The sequence below is a fragment of the Rutidosis leptorrhynchoides genome, unplaced genomic scaffold, assembly GCF_046630445.1.
Source record: "Rutidosis leptorrhynchoides isolate AG116_Rl617_1_P2 unplaced genomic scaffold, CSIRO_AGI_Rlap_v1 contig204, whole genome shotgun sequence".
Classification (NCBI taxonomy): Eukaryota; Viridiplantae; Streptophyta; class Magnoliopsida; order Asterales; family Asteraceae; genus Rutidosis; species Rutidosis leptorrhynchoides.
Genome location: NW_027266453.1, coordinates 67,068 through 74,507, shown reverse-complemented (window position 1 = coordinate 74,507; position 7,440 = coordinate 67,068). Strand labels below are relative to the sequence as shown.

Below are 7,440 nucleotides of genomic sequence, written 5' to 3'. Positions count from 1 at the left end.
AGGACAAGGTTTGTTCTTCCATATGATAAAAAATTGGAGCTCAAATCTTACTCTGATGCAGATTGGGTTAAGTGTCCTTTGACAAGGAAATCGGTCACAGGATTTTGTATCTTTCTTGGTGACTCTATTATTTCCAGAAATCTAAGAAGCAATCCACCATTTCACATTCTTCTACAAGCAGAGTATAGAGCTATCGCCATGGTTGCCTGTGAGCTTCAGTTGATTCGTTATCTTCTTCAAGATTTCCAGATACATCATTCTCAACCTGCTCTTTTATATCGTGACAATCAATCCGTCATTCACATAGCTCGAAATGTTATTTCTATGAACGGACAAAACACATTGAAATTGATTGTCATATTATAAGAAATCAGGTGAAAGCAGGTCTGATTCAATTGCTTTCGATCCCATCTTCTCTGCAAATTGCGAACCTGTTCACCAAATCACAGCGAGCATCCATATTTCGTCTGTTTCTTTCCAAGTTCGGACTTCTCGAACTTAGACAAGTTTCGTTTGTGGGGGCTGTTGCTTCTGCTTCAAGCTAAAGCCAACTCCTTCTTCTTTCACAAGGTTTCACTGTACAGAAATCCAAATGACATCACTTCAACCACTCTCAACCATTCCACCACTTCATATGTGGCTGAGACAACAATCGCAAAATATTGAGCAAAGATGGACTAAGTTTCTTAGTACTTAATATATTTAATTAATCATCCATCATACAATTTATAGTATAAATATGTACAACATTATCTTGTAATTGATCACTTTGAGTTAATAGAAAAATTAAAATTCTCTCTCACAAAATTATCTCTTTCGATTCTTAATCTAGCTTATACCAAAAACTTAAACAGAAAGACTACAATTAAATTTACTTATCTCAAATTTTATATAGAAATTTCTTCATCTTCGTGTTTCTATCTCTATCTGAGAAATGAAAGGAATGGTTTTAAGTGTAGGTATGGCAAATTGCATGAAAAAATTGTAATTTAGCAACTAGTGACAGCTGGTCGGTGCCAGGCGTAACCAGGATAGAACCAGCGGTGACAACGTAACCAGCCGTCATCTTCTACCACCGACGCGTCCAACTCTCTTTTTTTTCTTTTAAAATAAAGCTCAGGCCGACTCCCGAGAGGAAGAAAAAGTTGGTCACATTTATTTCATTGGAAACAAATTGCTGACGCTCGTCAACACCTACTCACATTAAACTTTCTATTTTTTTCTTTTAGTATCGACAAATTCAGTTTGTTCATAAAAAGAAAACGACAAATTCAGTTTTATCTCATTTAATATTCAATTAAATATACCATCTTGCCCCTCACTTGTTCCATATTTACCAGATCATCATGACCATTGGCTATGTTTAAAATTAATTAGTCAAAATTTAAATGATGATCTAATAGTGATAAACACTTTGTTAATGAACAAGTAAGGTACTCGCTTAACTACAATGACACAACAATTTGATAAGCGATCAGGAGAAAAGGAACATAGAACTAGTAGCATGATAAGAGGAAGTTAGACTATCACCAAGTCAGAAGTAACATGTTACTAGATTTGTGGCAAAATAAATATGGATGCCCCTACAAGTCACAGGTCTTGACCAGGAAAAAAATGTCACACTTCGAGCCTATAAATAGGATAGAGCATTTATCTTTTACTTTCAAAAAAATAAAATAAAATAATCTAATTTTCTCCCAAAATGACTGTCTTCGTCTTCGGTAACATCGCTAATCTAGCCCAATAGTCAATTTCTTGCTCTAATTAGAACTTCACACATTTATTTTTTCTTAGTTAGCAATCGTTTATTCGCATTGTTGATTTGATATTTTTCACAGAGGCTGCTGTTGAAAATGTTGATGCCCCCAAAGAATCAGTTGGTGAATTTAAGCGTGATGGAGAGTTTGCTATCCCTGAGAACAATGCTTTCGGCCTTAACTTCCGGTACTTAAATTTGATTTTCATGCTAATTAATATCTTAATTGATCGAATTTTCGTACGATGAATTCATCTCCTTATGTATAAATTATCGGTTTGAAATGTTAATTTGAACATTTATACATGATGTTTGTTGTAGGGACTATGACAAAGAGGGCGCTAGGAATGCAATTGTGGAGGATTTCTACTGGAAAAATCACATTTACCAAACTTATGAATTTGTAAATAATTTAATCTCATTTCAATCAATTCTTTATAATAAATATTTTTTCTGTCCTAAAATAAATATAAATTTAAAAATTTATATATATTTTAAAACGAAGATATTACTAAAAAAGATATTACTAAAAAATATTGCTATATTGGAAAATGAATTAACTAATGCAGGCAAAAAAGAAAAAAGAAGAGTACTTGAAATTTGACAGGGCAGAGATGAGTGTATGGGAATGCATTGAATTACTGAACGAATTTGTGGACGAAAGTGACCCTGACCTCGATGAGCCGCAAATCGAACATCTCCTTCAATCTGCTGAAGCAATCAGGAGGGATTATCCTGATCAGGATTGGCTCCATCTTACTGCTCTCATTCATGGTAAAAAAATAAAAATAAAAATCGATTAACCCTAATGTGAAATTATATAAATTACAATTTCCAGCTGTTAATTTTTAATTTTTTGATTACGTTGCAGACTTGGGAAAAGTTTTGTTGCACCCTGCATTTGGGGAGCATCCACAGTGGAGTGTTGTTGGTAATTTCACAACAGAAAAAGAAAAATGCAAAATTTAATTTACTGTGATTTTTTTGGTAATTTAGAAATTTTATTTTAGTTATGGTTTATTTATGTATGTAAAATCCGTTAATTATTTATGTAGGTGACACATTTCCTTTAGGATGTGCATTTGACGAGTCGATAGTGCACCACAAGGTAAATTTTACGAAACACATTTCTAATTAACATGTCTCTTCATACACAACTATTAATTGTTAATGCATTTTTACCACAGTATTTCAAGGGAAATCCGGATTACGATCATCCAGTTTACAGCACAAAGTTAGGAGTCTATACTGAAAATTGTGGGCTTCATAATGTTATCTTCTCATCTAGCCATGATGAATACATGTACTCTGTAAGTATTCAGCTGTCTTAGTTTTTTCAAATATTAAGAAATTTTATTTCCTTTTTTAATAATGACACGATTATAAAGATTTTTAGTAAATGATGATTACATCAATCAAAAAAAACAGGCTGAATATTTTTAATTATTAATTTTTTTTAATTCTCTCCCTCAAAACACGATATTAAAAGTTGAAATATCTAGAAATCAAATACAAACATTCTATGTAAAATTCTGGGAAAATGTCTGATAAAACAATAGCATATATACAAGCCCAAAAATGATAAAACTCTAGAAAATCTAATGCTTGTTTTGGAGGGGGGAGGATCCTCAAACTTGGAAGTGGAATGATTATACCTGAGGCGTAGACTAAAACTTTCATTTGCCCTCGAATGAAGCAAAAAAAAACTAAGACCATGTAACCATGGTTAATCATTTGTCAATTAATTTGATGATAGGTCGCGAAAGGAAACAATACAAGTCTTCCTCCTGCTGCTCTTTTCATTATCAGGTTCCATTCCTTCTATGGTACGTACCTTTTCATGTTCATTAATTATATAAATTCGTGGGAAACTAATTAAGAAAATTTGAAAATTAACTCAAATTATTATTAACCAAATATATAATTTCTATGAATTTCAAATAGCACTGCATCGATCCGGTTGCGTACACCTTCTTGATGAATGAGGAAGACAAGGAGATGCTGAAATGGCTCAAAATTTTCAAGTAAGATCATCTATCTATCTATCTATAAACGATAACTATATATATCATGTATCGTGTTTGCTCCGACATTAATTACGAGTTGATTAGTTTTAGGTTCAATCAGCTATTTAAGATATAAGTTATTGAAAGCATATTAGCATATATACTTGACGTAAATGTAATGATGTCTAAACATAGGTTTTTGCTACATCGGTGCAGCAAATATGATCTGTACAGCAAGAGCAAAGTGAAGATCAATGTAGAAGAAGTGAAGCCCTGCTATCTCTCCCTTATTGAGAAGGTTATATATATATTTCATTGACACTTATAAATTTATTTATTTTCATATTATTAATATATATTTATTGATATATTAAGCCTTTTTTTTTAATAAATTTGCAGTACTTCCCAGCCAAGCTCAAGTGGTAAAGGAAATGTCCAAACCAAAATCCTCTGTTTATCAACTAAAAAAAGCTCTCCAGTTAGATTTGGAGTTAAATAAAGTTTAGGGCACTATGTCTAATTAGTTTGTTGTGATTGTAACTAAAGCAAACTTTAAAATGAAAGTGACTAAAATAAATAAAAGTTCTTGCTTCTGCGTTTCTTCATAGTACGTCCTTTATCTTTCCTGAATATCATAATTACTCCTTGAGAGTGAAGTGTTTATATTATGCCATATATTTTAAAGCTCACAAAGAGCCTGATATAAGGCTCAGAAAATCAAACAGACTCTAAATGGGCTTCGTTTACAAGAAAGGCCCAATATCCGAGAAAAAGAACATGGGCTTAACTCTTTAAAAATACATCATCTAACGTGCATAAGAAATAAGAACAAAAAGGCGCTCCACAAGTAGAACTAGATCATGGAACAATTTCTAAGTTTCGTGTTATTTCAAAACTTACTTTTATTTTTTGTTTTTTTGATAAATGAGTAAAAATTTATTATTAAGATTTATAATAGCCGAATCCAGTCATGTCAACTAGTTGATAGTCCTTGGATGAAGGACCTTGCCCTCCAAATTAACTAAAAATAGTAGGTGGCTCGAAAAACATCGTCCAAGACTGGTCCATATTAAAACTATTTTTACAATCTCATATTTTAAGTAAGCAAATATCACTTCTAATTAATCCACTGATTGCTATTCCTCTGTATCAAAATATTTATAGATAAGAATTCGAAGTGGCAAAGTCAAAGTGCTCCAAGCCAAGATTGGTTTCTTGTTGAGTCCTCTCAAAATAGGCAAGTCTAAAAAAAGTTATAAGTAGTTGAAACCTAGTACACTTTAGAATTAGAGGGGATAATCAAATGCTTAACTAAAAACATAATGATAAAAGAGCACTAAACTTGATAAAAAAACAACATTGGTCTACCAGAAATGGACTATATGTATGGTATACAAAATTATGGCAAATAAAAAGTTGGCATTTGTTTTTTCTCCCAATTGGTTAATGCCAAAAGGTTTATAATAATTCGCTTGGAGATGTTGATAGAACACCTTCTTCTTCTCCTATTCCATTAATCTAATCTAACTTTTGCTTTCTCTTTTCCATGGTCACTCTTAAAGTGAATCTCATTATGGATCACATGGATTTGTTTATTTATTGATTCCTTATCATTACTCTTAGAGATAGATTAGGATTATGACATCTATTCTTGCTCATATCTACAACAATATCTAATACTAGCATCAAGATCGATGAAATATTCAAATGAAGATTCATAAAAATCAAATAAAAAATTAAATGAATAAAATTAATTATCAACAATATAAAAGCCGATCTTAAAAAAAAAGAACAATATAAAAAGCCACAACGAGTTGCTCATATGTACGAGTACAGCAATATCTAATAGTACTATTCAAATTATTACTGTCGCGATGTACATAATTAATTAGGAACGGCGACTCGGTGAGAGTAGTAGCTTCTAATAGTGTTGAAATTGTCACGGTTCAAGCCCACATTTCTTTTTCTTTGGGCCGGAAGTGGAGCTGTCATTTCGGCTCATGGTACTAGATTACAAAAAGAAGAAATAAAGGAACGAAGGTAAAGATAAGATTTTCCATGTTCGTTGATATTGATTGCTTAGACAGTAGAGATTTTCTGTAAAATCTTTTTGACCAAGTCTCGCCATGTAATCTTGAAATGTTACTTTCATGGTGTAATTTAATTTCTTCCCTCCCACAGTACAAAGTTGACTTATCTTGCACAAAATCTAAGTCAAGACACGATATTATCCATATCATCTTCTCTTGAGTTTTGTGTCATCTTTTTTTATGACAACTAAAATTGACTATTGCGAAGAAAGTAGACTTTAGTTCTTACATCGTGTTAGAAACGTTATGATGAACATGGAAGCGGTCAAGGACAAAATTAACTCGACTTACCTAACGAATGTTATGGTTGATGTGCGATTTTTATCTTCCAACTCATTTTTTTGTAATTCGGTTCAGTTAAATTGAACCAGAACCACAAATCAATTTCTTGATAAACCGGAAACCAATTTCGCATAACAAGTCACTGTCACATGACAGGTACAATAAATCAATAAAATAATGGACGTAATAGGTAAAAGAGAACTAAGTAGAGTAAAATAGAACGAAACGACAACGTTTGGAGGAGACCAATCCATTCGAAATCCAATCAGAAGGTTTTCAATACGGGCCGGGCATTGCCCGTTGTATTTAACCGGGTCACAACAATATGAAAAAACATTACTTGTACTCAGAAGAAAGTGGATAGTGCTATTGCCAGGCTAATGCCGTGAAAATTGAAAGTTAAATTACCGTTTATCCCTCTATCTTAAACATTCTAATTCGGCACCTACTTTACAGTTTACACTTCATCAATTTTCTTTTATTTTTCTCTACAGCTAAAAACCACATCACTCATCTCTGTGCTCTCTACAGATCAATTTCAGTGGCAATTTCACATGGGTCAATAGACTCCATACGAATTGAAGCCCTTTACCAATTTGTTGATTTTTTTTCCTTTAATTTAGGGTTTAGATTTTGATTTTCTTTTAATTGGATCATCATCGTTTTTTTTGGCAGCTTCTCCAAAATTGAAATTTAAAATTTTCTCAGATTTTAACTCAACCTCCTTCTATTCACGAAAAATTTAGCCGACCCATATATCAAATCTCAAATTTTATAAAATCCATTTGAAAATTTTCAATTCATAAACGAAATTTATATATGAAAATAAATAAATTCGAAAGCAATTTTATATCGGAATCAAACCACGAGTAAGAGAATAGAACATAAAAGATTTAAATTATGTAATTTAGGTTATTCTCTCTAATCCACGAGGATTAGATTCTTTCTGAAAAGAAAATTACATCAAAAATTAATTAAAGTAAAAGTTAGCGACTTTTTGTGTTTTTGGAAGTCAGCAACAATCACATAATAAAACAATTAAACTACAACGGCTGCAGAAACAACAAAACTGACTTTTTAGAGTTTCAAATCTTTAATTCGAAAGAAAATTATGTTGTGAGAATTATAATTACGAATCAATGAAAATATAGACCCAAACTCGAATTTGAATGTATAAGTAGAGGGTGGCTCTCAACTTCTTAACCTGTTACGTCGGAAAGAGAATTTGAGGGATGAAACGAAAATCAAAATTAAAAAGAAGATAAATAGTATATCATGACAGAAAATAAATTTTGATTTTTTTTAT

At 31.9% G+C, this 7,440-nt stretch overlaps 1 pseudogene; it reads left to right on the top strand.

The window, feature by feature from the left end:
• Positions 1–1,450: 1,450 nt before the first annotated feature.
• On the top strand, positions 1,451–4,188 carry LOC139881869 (inositol oxygenase 1-like; annotated as a pseudogene).
• Positions 4,189–7,440: the final 3,252 nt, after the last annotated feature.